The following is an 18,638-nucleotide window of genomic DNA, read 5'->3' as shown; positions in this document are numbered from 1 at the left end:
CATTAATAGAAAAAATGATAACGAATTTGAAATTCAATCGTAGTTAGCATTTGAAATGCCAGCATACTAAGAAGCTAATAAGAAGAAATTTGAAATTCAATCTCAGTAGGCTGACAGGAATTCTAGATGATCCGAACGATCATTCAGTGTAATGTTTTTGAGGCGTGAACATGTGAATTATCCTTCGGTGTTCCGCGCTTGTTTTCGTTGGTAAAAGGCAAATCGGAAGACGGATTTGCTTGACTACGACAAATACAAATTAAATAATACAAATCTGTTAGATTTCAATACAACAACTGTATTAAAATCTTCCACAATTATCCGCCAAATTATTAAACAGTTTCTGCAAGGCTCTTATATGAAACTGTATTAAATCAGACATCCGCTGGTTGGGTGAGGACATCGAAGAATAAACCACTGTTTAATTGTTGTTTTAATACCTACTTGGTATTTTGAATTTCTTTAAATGGATTTCTTGTTAATGATATTCAACATAAAATCGAAAATAGCTGAATACGCAAGATATAAAAAAGGCTTTAAAGTGTATTTTCTTCATTTGAAAGAAATATCAACAACATTAATTTTGCCTTTCTAATCTGAACACTTTTTAATTTAAACTCCGTTAATCTTTAAATCGTTCAAATTAAAATGGAGCACGGAGAACGAAATAAAACAAAACAGCAATAAAGCTAGTAGAAATGAGTAATAAATCAAGAAGTTACTAGAAGTTCAAATTAAAAATGATCTCCGATAATTTAAATGATGTATCGCTCAAACCGCCGGGAGTTCAGTTTATTTGAATGAACTAACGAGCCGTTCAAATGAGTCGGCTCATTTAAGTGAACGCTTGGTTCAGAGCGGCTCACCTGAATGAACCGTTTTGCCCATCACTACGTCTGAGGGAATCAAAGTCGTCAACAAGAATATCAGTTCCAGCTAAACACAAACCAAAGCGAAAGGTACACAAAAACGGTTCTTTTCAGGGCAACAGACTCACTCGCAGAAGAGACACGCACTACAAGCCACAAACATTATAGTAATTATAGTAGTTTCTGTGATAATGATTTGTGACACCAAGCTCGGCGGAGGAGTTTTAGTGATGTATCGTTCAAATGAAATTTCTATATGCATCCTCTATTGATTCTGATTTTGGTTTTGTTTGTCGTTTTTTTGCATGACAACACTCCACTATGGCCTTATGGAGATCCTGGAAAAACGAAAGTTCAACCACCTGAAGAAACCAAAGAATATTCGAAATAAGTGCAACAAAGTGATTTACAAGGTACAATAGTCTAGTCTAGTCTAGTCTAGTGTAGTCTACACATGCATAGCCAGTTCATGAAGGCATCCTGGAAAGCGATAGACTCGACTAATCACTTTTCTTTTCAATATTTATGTTTGAAGCACAACATAAATGTTGTACAAACATAAAAGCGGCCAGGCCTACTGTGCAGCGTTGTTGAAATCAATTGTGTGAGAATCAATTCTTAAGGTCACCTCATGGAAACCATCCGTCAAAGTGCTCGCGTTTTTAGGGGCACACCACTCGATAGGGAAGCAACGCACAACTGTCATTTTTATATTTTCACGCTTGCTGCGACGCAGCAAAGCTAAATCAACAAAAATGACAGTTGTGCGCCGCCTCCGTATCGAGTGGTGTGCCCCCGAAAACGCGAGCACTTTGAAACTTGGATTCCGTGAAGAGTGACCTTAACTTGATTTCACAATTAAGTCATAGAACGGGGACCAACCGCTCCGTTTTTTATTATTATGTGATGATTGTTGTATCGTTGGGAGTAACTGAGCTAAGATGGTTAATGTTCACTCCTTGGGTCCTTAACGCCTTGGAATGAGACACAGTTTTGAATCTAATGCCCTGGCTTATACACTGGTGGACAAAAGTATCCATATGAATTCATTTTCTCGTCTCACTCAATTTTTACTTGTTTTTTGTTGATTTACAAGATACAATAATTAACAAACTCTGTATGTGCCAGAGATCATCCATACTCGAATAACTATTTAAAGAGTCTTAAATCAAATAATGAAAAAAAACATCATTTTATATAAATAAAAAAAAGCTTGAGCAGATGCACTGACAGCTAGATTTCGGATAGGCTTGACATCCCCATTTTTCGAATCTGTTTCTTCCTCCCAGGTCGCACCCATTTAGTTTTCGCTAAGCGTGCAAATATTATGGGCACCCATAACGAATAATGAAGGGCGGGCTTACCATATTGGATACAAGAAGGCTTCTTTCCAGCATGCACGAGCCATTTGGTTCAAAATTCCGCGGATAATGTTCCATTCCAGCATCGGAGAGAGGTCCTATACCTGTATCGTATCGGCATTAGTTTTCTTGCTGTTAGTGATAAGGAGGGCGCTCTAATCAAGATTAATCGGTTCTTTTCAGAACCACCATTTTATAGGAGAGAAGGTTGTGCCGAGAAATTTTTTCTTCAAATTGGTAAATTGGTTCTTTCGAAGACCATCTTTCAGAGAAAAATCTTTAAAGTACAAAACATAATCGCGTAGGGACGGCAGAAAGATCAATCGCAACGATTGCTTCACGTTGTCCAACCGCTACCTTGCGGTTGTGTCTTGAGCACAACCCTTCTGATTTCTTCGTATAAGAATCTAACAATATAAGCCCAGATCTTATACAGGTTTTAGTAGGCTCTTATACAGAATTGTAAGAAAATCCAACAATCGCTAGTTAGGTGTAATCGACGTTGAATTCTTCCCCGGCATCACGAACAGCCGCTAAACATGTAGAAGACGAAGTACATGATATGAAAAGGCTCAAGAGAGGACAACGTAAGTAGCCCATCACGAGTTTTTATCGTAACGAAATCGTGGTGGTTGAAGATTTCGTGTACAGGTGACCGCCGAAAACGATGCTACCAGAAAAAAAATCGGAGACGCATCGTGGCTGGATGTCCTACGTACATGAACTACGTATTTAAAACGCTCGGTTCGAATAGAACCAGTAATGCTCTACAGATACGGAACCTGAACAATGGTCGTTCTCGACAATGATCCAACGGCACAAGAAGTTCTCAACACTGAAAACAGTTCTCGACAATGATCCAACGGCACAAGAAGGCTGCGAGGAACAAGGAAGCGAACAAGGTGGATCGATTTGGTGGGAGACGATTTGCGTACCCTCCGTAAACTATGGAGTTGGCGACGTCCAGCCTATGACCAAGCTGAATGGAGACGAATTTTATGTACTGCACCGGCCAGTCTGGCCTTAGTTTGAACAAATATTTCTATATAATAAAAATGAAATGGTCTGTGTTCGTATCCGCATAACTCGAAAACGGTTGGATGGATTATCTTCATTCCTACGGCAGATATGTTCGTTATCGTTTCCGACGGGTTTATATGATATTTCCTCATGCAAAAAATCACGAGTAAGGTTGAGTAAATCGTTAAAACTTAAATTAAGAATCGTATGAAAATTTCACATGGGCAGTTCACAACGCGTATTTTCGCCTACTGTGCAGGACAACGTCTGCCGGGTCAACTAGTTATAAATAATATTATTTATGGTAATAAAAAACAAAATGTAGGTTTTATTATAACTCATAATCGTTTCAAGAGTATTCAAACTAAGAAACTCATGTTTAAATAGTATGTTATATATAATGAAAACGGAAGATATAAAAACTTCCAAATTGAAAACGGAGGCCTCCTGATTTCTTGTTATCAAAGTAGCATAACTGATTTATTTCCTCGTTCACGTTTTATATATCTGTTCTAGAAAAAAATGGAAAGAATCAGCAATTGATCCGGTTCTTTTTGCTAGCAGGTATTGTAACAAAACCAAAAATAAAAACTTTGATCTTAATAACATGGAACCATGGTATGAAGAAAAGAAACAGAGACCCTGTTTAAAAAATCCACTTTGCTTCAGCCATGAACTGAGCTCTAAATAATTTCGATGCCCATTCTTTTATTCCATCCAATATGTAACATAACCACCGTCATCCGCTATCATTTATTTAAAACTTCAGCACCAACTTACCTATCTCGATTTTGCTAGCGACAATTTCATTCCTGAAACCGATTATATCCCGTAATCCCTTTCGATTGCAATCTGCAGCGCAAACCAGTAGGTGCAATGGCGCAATTGTGCAACGGACGGGAACCACGAGAGCCACACTGTCGCCCATTTTGGGCGACCCACAACTGAACGATAGCATCGGATGTGGCTGTGGCGGTTGCTTTCAATGAACGAAAGCATCGAAGTGGTTTGAACCCAGAGGGCCAATCCCAGCGGGATTAAAATGTGAACCGATAGAAAGGGAGGGTGTTGTAGCATACACAAAGCGAAACAGCTGGTTTTGTAATTTCGAATAATGCACAAATGGTGACGAAAAACTCATTCGAAAATAAAAACAAATTAGAATTGAGATAATATTGGCGAGTATTGTCTCTATCTGATAACAAAATAGAAACAGAGAATATTCGCCTTTGCATATCCCGTAGTAGATGAGGGAAAGTCGTTGAAGGTTTTTCTTAGGAAAGTCTCAACTATAAGGTTGTCGACTGTGTATGTAGTCGATTGCTAAGAAACACTTAAGACGACATTACTTTTCCCAAACAGTACATATTATTAGGTTTTTCTCTGTAAATACCAAATCTGATGGAATATACCCATGTTACTACTAAATAAAATGATTTAAAAAAACCCTGATTAATTCACCTAGCGGTGATGGTGCCTTTCTCGTGAATTATAAAAATAGCCTGAAAAATGAGTGACATTTTTTTACTATTTTTTTCTATAAAAAAGTGGTATTTTGGCCATAACTTTCGAGCCCATAGTCCGATCTGACCAATTTTCAATAGGAAACAATGAGATATTTTTCTGCGTCGAATGCAACTTGTTGCGAGTAAATCTGTTAAGGATAAGTGCCCGAAAAATGAGTGACACTTTCTCACGCGATTATTCCGTAAAAACAGTATTTTGACCATAACTTTCGATCCCATAGTCCGGTCTGGCCAATTTTCAATAGGAAACAATGAGAAACTTTTCTGCGTCGAATGCAACTTGTTGCGAGTAAATCGGTTGAGGATAAGGGCCCGAAAAATGAGTGACACTTTTCTACGTGATTATTCAGTAAAAAAAGTATTTTGGCCATAACTTCCGATCCCATAGTCCGATCTGACCAATTTTCAATAGGAAACAATGGGACATCATTCTGCGTCGAATGCAACTTGTTGCGAGTAAATCGGTTAAGGATAAGTACCTAAAAAATGAGTGACACTTTTTCCCGCGATTATTCCGTAAAAAAGTATTTTGGCCTTCACTTCTGATCCCATAGTCCGATCTGGCCAATTTTCAATAGGAAACAATGGGGCTGAATTCTGCGTCGAAAACAACGTGTCGCGAGCAAATCAGTTGAGGATAAAATGCCTGAAAAATGAGTGACATTTTTAATCAATTTTTTTATAAAAGAGGGGTATTTTGGCCATAACTTCCGATCCCATAGTCCGATCTGACCAATTTTCAATAGGAAACAATGGTAGAGTATCCTGCGTCGAATGCAACTTGTTGCGAGTAAATCGGTTAAGGATAAGTACCTAAAAAATGAGTGACATTTTTTTTGGGTTGGTGCGCACAGACACACACACACACACACACACACACACACACACACACACACACACACACACACACACACACACACACACACACACACACACACACACACACACACACACACACACACACACACACACACACACACACACACAGCAGGGGCAGCAGGGACTTTGTCCAAGGGCTTGACGACCCCTCCCCATGGCCACTGCGAGTTAGGGGGCCTGTCTAGAACGTGGTGGGGTTTGACAGTGGGCTCTGTTGAACCTCTATAAAAAGCTGCATGTGTTTGCAAGCAGGCCCTATCACAGCGACCGTGCGCCGCTCAAAGCACACAAGCCCAACAGGTGTGCCAACCGGCACATCAGGATTGATGCCAGTAAGATCCTGATTATGGTATACTGGTCACGGCAAACGACATTGGACGATTCTCGGTTTTGGATAGGATTAGGCGTTTATTGGCTGACAGTCGAGCTATTCTGTTTCCCGAGTTAAAAAGAGTGACATCTTTTTGAAATGGCAAGCAGGCTTATGTTTCGTCTGCCTCCGTCCTGGTAAACAACCTGGCAGGCCTCCGGTAACGCTTCAACACTTGTCACCTATACCGGTGGGTAGTAGGTTCAGATGCACCATTCCTGATTTACGCCGATCCGGCTCTGAACAGTGTTATAAGGCACCGGAGTCAACCTGTGCATGGACCTCACTGTTACAAAGGCACCCATGGGATCACAAGAGGCGACTATCTACAACAGGAAGAGATAACGGCCCGGAGGGGGACCTTTACATGGAAACAAATTCTACAATCAACGAAGGAGCAGGCGGTGCGAATGTTTTCGCAAAGAGTTGGAGGCTGCAGCGATCTCCAGTGATGGCGCAGGCAGCAGTAGCAAGTACCAGCAGTATGGCAAAGGCTGCTGAGAACCAGGCAGGCCAACAGGAGCTAGGATCCGGAAATAGGGGTGTCCACCCCAAAATCGGAAAAGTAGTGCTATTCAGGAGGATCTACAATTTGGGAGGTCCAACCTGATGGAGGTGCGGAAGCGAGTCAACGAGCTCTATGACTTCGTGAAGGACAAGCACAATGTTCACACGAAGATCAAGCTTCTAGTGACGAGCATCAAGTCCGCCGTTAAATCTGCTGAGCACGAACAGAACGCGCTCAAAAGAAGAGCGGAAGCAGCTGAAAAAGCACTGAAAGATGCAGCGGAGCATACAACAGTCGAGGCACTGCAAACACCAATGAGCTCCCGAAATACTCGCACGGAGAAGCGAAGCAGGGACTCTCCAGGAGAGCAGGAAATCCCGAAGAAGCAGCGGAACGTGCAAGATAGTGCTAGCGTACTGAAGGAAGGCGTCAAGAACGGTGATTGGCAAACCGTGGAAAGTCAGCGAGAGAAGAGAAAGAAGCAGCAGAAGGAGTACGTGGAAAAGAAGAAGGAGCAGAAGAAGAAAGAAAAACATCGCTCTTCTCGTGAGCGGGTCAAGGGGACGCCTTGATAGTCGAAGTGAGCGACAAGACGACATACGCAGCGATCCTACGGTAGGTGAGAGAGGACCCGGTGCTCAAGGACTTGGGTGAAAAGTGGTGAGGACTAGGCGTACTCAGAAGGGGGAATTGCTGTTCGAGCTGAAGAAGGATCCCACGGTCAAGAGCTCGGCCTTCCGGGAGCTCATTGCCAATTCCTTAGGTAGTGAAGGAAACGTAAGGGCTTTAACGCAGGAGGCCGTGGTCGAATGCAGAGACCTGGACGAGATCACCACGATAGACGAACTGAGGGATGCACTGATCTCACAATGCATGCTGGGCGAAGTTCAGATGACCATTCGGTTGAGGAAAGCGTACGGTGGTACACAAATAGCAGCGATACGACTACCGGTAGATGCCGCCAACAAAATGGTGGAGGTGGCCAAGGTGAAGGTCGGATGGTCTATGTGTCCGTTGAGACTCACCCCTCGAATCACCATACAGATGGAGCGATGCTTCAAATATATGGCGTTTGGACACCAGGCGCGAAACTGCAGTGGCCCGGACAGATCCGGTCTTTGTAGGAAATGTAGTGGAGAAGGACACGTTGCTAGGGACTGCACGAAGCAACTAAGATGCCTGCTCTGCAAACCGGAGGATGGAAACGACCACATGACGGGTGGCTTCCAATGCCCTGCCTACAAGATGGCGATGGCGGGCCGAGATTAATGGAGATTATCCAGTTGAATCTCAACCATTGCGACACCGTACAGCAGCTGTTGTGGCAGTCGACAACAGAAGCAAACCGGATTCCTTCTGACAACGGCAACTGGGTGGCGGATGCTACGGGGATTGCGGCCATCCAAGTGATGGGCAGATTTCCTATCCAAGAGGTGGTAGACAGTTCAAGCGAGGGTTTCGTAATCGCCAAAATTAACGGGATCTTTGTGTGTAGCTGTTACGCACCTCCAAGGTGGACTTTGGAGCAGTATAACCGGATGCTGGACTCACTCACGGAGAAGCTGATCGGCCGAAATCCAGTGATCATCGGCGGCGACTTCAATGCTTGGGCAGTGAAAGTAGACTGACTAACGCCAGAGGTTACAGTTTGCTGGAGGCGCTGGCTAAGCTGGAAGTAAGATTGTGCAACGAAGGTACCGTTAGTACATTCCGCAGAGATGGCAGGGAGTCCATCATCGATGTCACGTTCTGCAGTCCGTCGATGGCGAGGAACATGAACTGGAGAGTTTGTGAAGAATATACCCATAGCGATCACCAGGCGATCCGATATAGTGTTGGAACGCGAACGCCGACGGTACGACGGGAGACAAGGTCTAGTTGGCGGAGATGGAAGACGAAGGACTTCGATAAGGATCTTTTTATCGAAGCACTTCGAGTGAACAGCGACGCTACAAACCTTGACGCAGACCAACTGACGGAAACGCTAGCGAGGGCTTGCGATGCGACGATGCCTAGGAAATTGGAGCCAACGAACAGCCGACGGCCAAGTTACTGGTGGAACGAAAATCTTGCTAACCTTCGCGCTGCCTGTCTCAGAGCTAGGAGACACGTTCAGAGGGCACGGTCTGAAATGGTCAGAGAGGAGCGAAAGATAGTTTTCCGTGAAGCTAGAGCGGCATTCAAACGGGCGATCCAAATAAGCAAGTCTAATTGCTTCAAGGAGTTGTGCCAGGAAGCTGACGCTGATCCTTGGGGTAACGCTTATCGAGTTGTGACAAAGAAGATCAGGGGTCCAGCGACGCCAGCCGAAATGTGTCCAGACAAGCTGAAGATCATCGTGGACGGTCTTTTCCCGCAGCATGGTTCTACGACGTGGCCGCGTACGCCGTACGAAGATGAAGACCGAGACCGAGCTGCAGGTATGCAAGTCACCAATGACGAGCTATTATCAGTGGCGAAAGGTTTGAAGTTGAAAAAGCTCCGGGTCCGGATGGAATTCCAAATGTGGCTCTAAAATCCGTGATTTAGGCGTTTCCGGACTTGTTTAGGATGGTGCGGCAAAAGTGTTTAGTAGATGGTAACTTTCCGGATACGTGGAAGATCCAGAAACAGGTGCTGCTGCCGAAACCAGGAAAACACCGGGGAATCCAGCATCGTATAGGCCCATATGTCTGCTGGATATACTGGGGAAGCTTCAGGAAATGGTTTTCCTTAATAGGCTAACGCAGTTCACGGAGGGTGAGACTGGATTATCTGAAAAGCAGTTCGGATTTCGTCAAGGCAGATCGACTGTGGATGCAATAAGGATAGTCATTGAAGATGCAGAGAGGGCGTCCAAGAAGAAGAGGAGCGGCAATCGGTTCTGCGCGGTAGTGACGATTGACGTCAAAACGCGTTCAATAGTTGCCAGCTGGGAGGCCATCGCCGCAGCGCTGCATGGAATGCGAATCCCCGACTTCCTGTGTAAGATCCTTAGGAGCTACTTCCTGAACCGGATTCTGGTTTACGACACGAACTCGGGGCAGAAGTCGATCAGGGTTACGGCGGGCGTTCCACAAGGGTCCATACTAGGCCCGACGTTATGGAATGTGATGTACAACGGGGTGCTGATGCTGAAGTTGCCCAAAGGTGTAAAGATTTACGGATTCGCGGATGATGTCGTCCTAACGATAACCGGTGAGTCACTGGAGGAGGTGGAAATGCTGGTGGCGGAAGCGACCGACGCAGTAGAAACCTGGATGAATGGAGTCAAGCTGCAGCTGGCTCATCACAAAACGGAAGTGATGCTGGTCAGCAACTGCAAAGTAATCCAGCGGATGCAGATTACCATTGGAGGGCACGACATCCCGTCGGTGCGGACTCTAAGACATCTAGGTGTGATGATTGATGACCGGTTGAACTTCAACACCCACGTGGACTATTCCTGTGAAAAGGCGGCTCAAATGATCAGTGCGTTAGCAAGGATCATGCCGAACGTCGGCGGTCCGAAAGGCAGCAGTAGGCGTCTTCTTGCGTCAGTATCATCCTCGATACTAAGGTACGGAGTTCCAGCCTGGGGAGCTGCGCTCAAGACGAAACGTAACCGGAGGAAGCTGAATAGCGTGTTTCGTCTAATGGCCATTCGAGTCGCGAGTGCGTACCGAACTACTTATTTCGTCGGAGGCAGTTTGCGTTATCGCAGGGATGATTCCAGTCTGCATAACCCTAGCAGAGGACATCGAGTGCTACCAACGGAGGGATACCAGAAATGTGAGGAAGGCGGTGAGACTGGACTCTATGGTGAAGTGGCAGCAGGAGTGGGACAATGCGGATAATGGAAGGTGGACCCATCGGCTCATCCCCAATGTGTCGACGTGGGTGAACAGGGAGCATGGTGAGGTGAACTTTTACCTCACACAGTTCCTGTCCGGACACGGTTGTTTCCGCCAATATTTGCACCGGTGTGGCCATGTGTCATCGCCATTCTGCCCGGCGTGTATCGACGTAGAGGAGACTCCAGAGCACGTGATATTCGACTGCCCGAGGTTTGCGGAGGCACGTAGGAGAATGCCTGCCATAAGGGCGGACAACATCGCAGAGCGAATGTGTCGCGATGAAGGTACGTGGCATGCGGTAACCAGAGTCGTGACACAAATAATGTCAGAGCTGCAGCGTCGATGGGCACCGCCAGTGCGGACGTTATCCATCACCGGAACTGTCGGACCACCTCTGCAACCCGAAGACGAAGTCGGCGCAATGCGCGAAAGCGTCCCCTGCGATAGCCGCCGGTAGTCGGGGCACCATCAGTGCGGAAGTTTCCTTCACCGGAACTGGTGGACAACCCTCGACGCCGGGGGAAGTCAGGAGGATTCGAGTGAGGAAGTTTGCGGCACAACCGCCGAGGGATCGAGACGTAGCAGTGGATCTCAGCAAGCCAGTCGGCGAACTAGCCTAAGCTAGGGGCCGGAATTTTAAGAAGAAGTGCATGAGCACAGCCCCCCTCGAAGTAGTCGCAGCATCCAGTGGTCCCGGGGGGATCGAGGCAAGGAGGATAAGGGACCCGGTTTATCCGGGAGGCACATTTTTAGCAGGTCGGGAGGAGCCCATCCCTGTTCGCCTTCGAGCATAGTGTGGATGCTCGAGGTGTCTGTCGCGCAGATTTTTGATGGTCTTTAACCCTTGTAAAAAAAAACACACACACACACACACACACACACACACACACACACACACACATACACACAGACATCACCTCAATTCGTCGAGCTGAGTCGATCGGTATATAACACTATGGGTCTCCGGGCCTTCTATAAAAAGTTTGTTTTTGGAGCGATCATATAGCCTTTACGTATACTTAGTATACGAGAAAGGCAAAAATAAAAATAATTAAGTAGAACAAATTTCTCCTAATCATAAATAATAGACTGTTTGTGGATTTTTATGAGGCCAAGATACATATCATCTCTTCACTCACCCTATTATGTAACCCAAATAACATTTGCGTACAGAAAGTAGTAAACCACTGTCTTGACGTATGAAAGCTGTGGCAAAACGGTTGGAAATATGTAGTACAAAATATCTTTTAGTTAGGATTATCTTACAACCCTTTCCCTCTACCTACACATATTTGATCAAACGACAGCTATTCAAGCGCATCCCAGCAAAGGTCATTCGGTGGCACAAACTTTCACAAATGTGAACCGCTTCCTTTGTCAGGAAGGCCTTCCTTGCGTTTTATGAATCTCATTCAATCTCAATCAACATATCTTATTCATGCAAATTCCGAAGGCCATAATTGTGGAGCAACCCCAAAGTTTCGTCATAATAATACTTTCCTAGTAGTGCCAGACGGATGAAAGTGGCCAACTTTTCTTTATTTCCATGTTGTTTCCCGCTGGAAACAATCTAAGCCTTTTTTCCCAAGTGCCATCTCGATGCAAACCATTTGTTGTTGGTGACAGCCTGCACGATACTACGGAGGATGGGTCTGCAACTAGGTCAAACAGCATCCTCATATTGGCGTTTCTGTTGGCGAATAGGGGTCTCATTTCATCCCAGCTAGTCTTAGAAAAGAAAATAACGTGATGCCAAAGGAAACCGCACAGAGCAATCAGATTTCGATTGAGTTATGGGCCTTGCCTTGGGGTTATATATGAATTCAGATGATTTGTGTAGGTTTTTATACGCTCTGTCATTATATTATAAAAGCCAACCAAGATTGAACCAGCGAACTAGCTTTTTATAGGATACAGATTTTAAGAAATGATGCGTAAATAAGGGATACCACCATACATCAATTCGATGAAAAAGTGGAAACGAACTTTATCGAATATATGAAGCACGTTTGGTTGACACCACTACGTGCTATGCCACGGAGTAAGATTTATCGTGGTCACATTGTCGGCTTCAGGCGAATTCTGACCCAACGGATTCCTATATACTCAATTCTAAGTGCTTATGATTATGTTGCTGTATTGGGGTACGTACTATATCAAAATATACTTCCCATTTTCTAGTTACGGTGAAGATGGGTGTTTCCGGAAATACCAATCCATATGCTTTTGCAATTTTTTATTTAGATTGACATCTAACATTACATCCCACATTTTTTTTATATCTGATGGTAATCATAATATAGATTTCAAATAATTGTAATATCAATTTCAGAAATCGGCATAGACCCGATTTTCCCCACACACCTGACCACGTCATTACAAGTGTTTTTATTTTATCACAGTCCTATTATCCGGTTAAGAAAACGCACGGAACCTAAATAGTTTTCACAGATCAAGGACGTAATAAAATGGCAAATATGTGTGTGTTAAAACGACTTGGCGAGCGTGGGCGCATTCAAGGATGGAGAGATGCGGCCTCAAACCGTGTATTGTGGCGTCAAATTGTTGATTCAGTGTTATCTGTTTAGATGTAAACTAAATAAATGAATGAAATGTGTGTGTGTTTTCCACCCAGCTGGGGGCGTTGATCAAGTCACACTACAAATAATTTGAACATTTGATCCATAATTGTGCACTTTTTGTTACGAAGAAAGGTTTCTTCAGAAGTGTAGAGAATGGGAAGTACTAATTGTTCATAACAGGTACAGCCAGTGGCGCCGGGAGTGAGTGGGACAAGTAGGACATGTCCTACGCATGAGAATACCTGGGTAGGACAGTCGAAGCATTGTCCTACCCATGATTTTGGTAAGAACATACCATAGGGGAAGAGGCCCCAAAACGCCCCCCCGATGCAAAACGCCTTTTGTGGTTTCCCTCATATTTACCGTCATTAATATGTCCGTAACAAAACTAGATCTAAAATTATGTAGGATAGGCGAAGAAAGTTTCAAAATAGTGCATGGGAAGGTCGGAAAAACCGAAAATTTCCACATTTTGAAGAAACATCTAACATTTTGGCGAGGCAAAACGCCCTAGTGGCAATAACCTACAAAGTACTTGCGTCTCCACGGACTATCCATACTAGAATACTGATTCGCCGACGCGTGGTACTTTGTTCCCTAGGAGCCACCAGCTGAAAGGCGTTTTGCCTCATGAGTTTTCCGGCAACAAAATATCACCACTTTTTTGAAATGTGAATATTATCAATATGATTGAGATTTTTGACAATTTTTTAATGGCATCAACTAGCTATCTTGTTTAACTGATGCATAATGTAAAAATACCCATGAATAGCGTTACAAATAAGACAATAGAGCAGTGTTTGCTTAGCTAGGGCATATTGCCCCCCCTTCCCCTATGAATATCTAAAGGATCTAATATTATAATTATCAATACTGTTCTAGATCAAAAAATATCATTCAATCATATCATAAACATAATCAGTGATTTGGAAGTTTTAAGGTTTCCGTACGGCCGTAATTGTAAAGGATTTTTTTTTCCGAAAGGCTGCTCAGAGTCTGTGAGGATTTCTGGGTATTCTTTCTAATCCAATCCTTTCTAATCTAATCAATGATGTATTGAGATTTTCCAAGAAGTCTTGAAGTTTTTAACAGTTTCTGCTTTTCTATAAAATTGTTGAAAAATTTCTGCAAGTCAGGGAGAGGCTGAGAAAAATTATTTTATTTTATAAGACTTTCCAGAGCGGTAGGTGAATTAACCATAAGTTGAATATCGAAACAATGATATAGCTTAGCTTAATTCATCCTAGACGGTTGTACTTGTCGATGGTTTCTGCTCCAGGTTTGATCAGAACTTGTGTAAATTGCACTACAATCCAAGAGAATAAAAGTTGGGATCTACCATATTCTGGAAGGAAACTTTTCAGCAGCCCTCAAATATAGAGCAACCCGACTAGAAGAGCATAACAAGAATTGAACACAATTTTAACATATTGTGATATTTATAACTTATTTTGATACAATTTTGTTCTCAGTAGTCATTATCTTTCAAATGTTGTAAGAGGATTATATCGTAATATGATTTGAAAAATTCTTAACACCGAATTGCCCAACAGTAGGCAATTAAAATAGACGTAGCAAAGTCTCCCAGTCATAGATATCACACCATTGATATAATAATTTGAAAAGGTTGCCTTATTTGTAATGTTGTTAATTTCATGTTCTCGAAAAATATTCTTGTCCAGCCAAAAAAAAATGTGATTGTTGATGACAATCTATAGACCTCTCACGACCTGTAAAAATTCCAACTGCACAGAAACAATATATTTTGTATCTGATTCTGTTATAAATTTCTAACAAAATATGTTATTTTTATGATAAAATTGTAACAAAATTTGATAGTTTTTTGTTTCCAGTAGTGCAGTTTTTGATAGAAATTTAGATATTTTAACAACATCCTGCACCTAGTTTCTAACAAATTTTGTTATAAAAATTTAGTATAACATAATAACATAGGATGATATAATTTTGATATGACCTTCTAGTCGGGAAACCAGTTAGTTGGAAAAGTAGATGAATGTTAGTGTGTAGTTATTGTTGCTACAAGAGACCGACAGTACCTGTGCATCGGGTATACCCCGTTAGGCATAAGTACGTTAGGCATAAAGACGGTAGGCATAAGTACGTTAGGCATAATGGACGTTAGGCATAACGGACCAAAGAACGGCATATGACATAAAGAAGGCAGAATTATGCCAAACGTCCATTATGCCTAACGTACATTATGCCTATCGCCCGTTATGTCAAACGTCCATTATGCCTAACATCCTTATGCCTAACGTACTTATGCCTAACGTCGCGGACCCCTGTGCATCCCCACGATGCCACAAACAAAATCGTTATTTCGTTAATTCGTTAGGATAGAGATTGATTATTCACTAAGAAAGTTATTTATAGTCTATGTCACATTTTTTCCAATAGGGATTGAGCCCTCCTGTATGTAGTTGCTAGACTAGTGCGCTCGTTTCCAAAAGCTCAAAGTCTAAAAAATAGGATATGCTAGGGCTACGAAATGGTGAGGCGACATCAGATTTGAGATTCTGAGCTTTTCCCGTCTGCTCGGGTAGCTCTGGTCATAACTCACAAGCTCCAATACTCACGTGGGAAACAGCTCTGGAAGCTTCAAATAGTTGATTGAAATCTGTAGGAATCACAAATATACCTACGTTTTCATTAAGTCTTAGAAGTTAGAAGTTTAAAATTCGAAGTAACATAATTCTCGAGATTTCTGAAAATGTACTGAAACCTCTAAATAGTACTGAACACCCTGAAAGATTATTGATGGTTCCAAGGACAGAATAGAATAGATCGTAGCAATGTTTTTGAAGATACAAATAATTGTTGATTAATGATTAAATATTTACAAAAATTACAGAAATCCATAACCACTTCTAGAAGTTAGTAAAGATGCTTGAAGATCTTGTTTCTTGTAAATGCTCTATAAACTCTGGAAATGTAATGTTGCCTGAATAGCATTAGAGAGTTTTATAACTTATCTGATGATGTTCGAAAAATCACTTGTAATCCAAGGGGATCTCCGGAAAGTTCGTGAAATTCCCTAAAAGTATTTTATAGATTTAATAAACCAGTAATAGGTAAAACTTGCACTGCTCCGCTAGTTACTAGCTAGCGACAGGCTAGAATAATATTTCATCCATATTGAATAAGATTTAAATCATTTGTTAAAATTTCAGTTTTTTTTATGTCAGTAGGGTAGTTTCAATGTAACAAAATATTATTTTGATTTAAAAAAGGTATTTTTGACATGTAACATGTGACACACGCGAACTTTGTTATTTTTCTTATTTGATTTTTTGTCCTACCCACGTCTCGGAAGGTGGCCGCGCCTCTGGGTACAGCTAAACTTCACAAGGACGTCCTTATTCGTAATAACTACTCACTGAGTAGTAGATCGAGAAGAGCCACCGTTGCTAACTAAACCGTGAAGCGGATACCTGATACTCCCACAATATCAGCGGCAATGGCAACAAACATACATTACATATTTATTGTAAAATTTTATAAAATTGTATATTAGTGAAGCAAGAAGAGAATGAAAAGTAAATAACTTCCCCCAATTTAGTTGATCCAGAGTTTTGTATTTATTATCCTCCTTTGCTTCCATCGAAAATATGATCGCATTGCACAACAGATAGTATTTGATTGTGACCGATTTGACGGCTGTGAAAGTTCTCGTGGGGTTAGTGGCTGTGACAGTTCCAGTAGCTGTTACGTTGCTGTTATGGATGCTGTTGCATTATAATTGATTGTAGTGCGATCACGGTATTAGGTAAATATCTTCAAAACCTCAGAAATTAAGAAGTGTTCAAATATTGAAAAATATAATTCTTGATTCCTGGAGAGTTTAAAGAAAAAATGCAGTACCGTTTTGACTCAAACTCCGAACATGATTCATATTTCGAACAATTCTCGCTTAACTTTTCAAAAGGACCTAAGTAACATTTTTTTCATGAATTAATTTGAATAGCGCAATCAACAGAACAACATGAAAGCCTTTGATTTCAGTACTCAAATTAATTCATGAAAAAAATGTTACTTAGGTCCTTTTGAAAAGTTAAGCGAGAATTGCTTTTAGATGACCATTTTGGCTTTATTTATGTAATTTTCTCCATAGGAGCATTCTTTTGTAATTTTTATCCCCAGTACGAAAAACCGATGAATATTGTAGTTCTAGGACGCTAAAACGCCAGTGTTCGGAATATGGGTCATGTTCGGGATTCGAGCCAAAACTGTATCAAACATTACAACATGAGCGCTTTTGTTTGAAATCAATATATGATTTAGTCTTTCTCATCATCACCGGGTGATCATGATTAATTTAAGCTAAAGTATCGGTTAATTCACTTAATTGAATCCTATAATCAAACCATTTTAAGAAAGACGCAAGGGTAGAACATTTAGAATAATCTAATTGAAGCCTTTGGAAAGTGAATAAAAAACTTATGATGACACAAATCCTTCAATTATTTATAGAAGAGCGACCAAAACAAAACATGTTTCAATAATATTTTACATAAAAGCACATTTTTTGCCTTTCTCGTATACTAAGTATACGGTAAAGGCTATATGATCGCTCCAAAAACAAACTTTTTATAGAAGCCCCGGAGACCCATAGTGTTATATACCAATCGACTCAGTTCGACGAATTGGGGTGATGTCTGTGTGTGTGTGTGTGTGTGTGGGTGTGTGTGTGTGTTTTTTTTTTTTTTTTTTTTTATAGAGGGATGAAGGCAAATCTGCTTACAGACACCTGAAATTATCACTCAGGAGTGGGGTTGGCGCAGTCGGCAGAAGGCCGGCCCGCCGAACCCACTAAACCCACCAAGTAACAGAAGGTTACTTGAGTTACCCTCTCTTCTTCACATGCCCTGTTCCCCAGGGACTTACTGGATGTCAATACTTCGGAGGGGCTGTGCTCATGCACTTCACGTGTTCAGCCTCTAGCTAGCACAGCTAGTTCGCTACATTTTCTCATCGAAGCATTTTTATTCGGTTTGCGCGTCTCTTAATCTTGACGCTCACTGTCTCTCTTCCTCATGCCATTCAGCACCACTGTATCTTTGAGCCATTTAGCTTTCGACGTGTTCGCAGTCTACTCAGATAGTCCCCGGCGGCGAATCTATCCTACTCGGACAGGAAGTCCCCGGCGGCGAGAGCTTCCCGAAACCGACGACCCGTGGAAGTTTATTGCGTGTCCAACACTAATGTCTCACCTAGATAGTCCGAGGCACTTTCTCACTTCAACGGGAAACCGGTTGGGTGCCAAAGTCGGTCCAGAGATTCCAGGGTGGAGCATAACGTCCGGTTCACTGGCGTTTCGACTACCCCAAAACCGATTATTCAACGCGTCACGAACTACTCAGCATAGTCCCCGGCGGTGGATCTAGCCTACTCCGACTAGAAGCTTCCCGGTAGCGGAAACTCTCCCGAACGGAACTTTTGTTAACATTGAGCCGTTCGGCTCCCAGCATAGTTTCCTTGACTTTTTGCTGCACTTTTTCGTTGAGCCATTTAGCTCCCAGCTAAATCGCGGGCTACTCGGATGATCCCCGGCGGCAGATCTATCCTACTCCGACAGGGAGTTCCCCGACGTTGGAATTTCCCTCGGAACCGACGACTCGCTTCAGTGTAAGACTTGTTTTTACCACTTTTAATATTTCTGGTGTTTTCCAGATCAGCGCAGGACGGGA

The sequence above is a fragment of the Armigeres subalbatus genome, unplaced genomic scaffold (genome assembly GCF_024139115.2).
Source record: "Armigeres subalbatus isolate Guangzhou_Male unplaced genomic scaffold, GZ_Asu_2 Contig1074, whole genome shotgun sequence".
Taxonomy (NCBI): Eukaryota; Metazoa; Arthropoda; class Insecta; order Diptera; family Culicidae; genus Armigeres; species Armigeres subalbatus.
Note: the sequence above shows the minus strand (reverse complement) of the source record.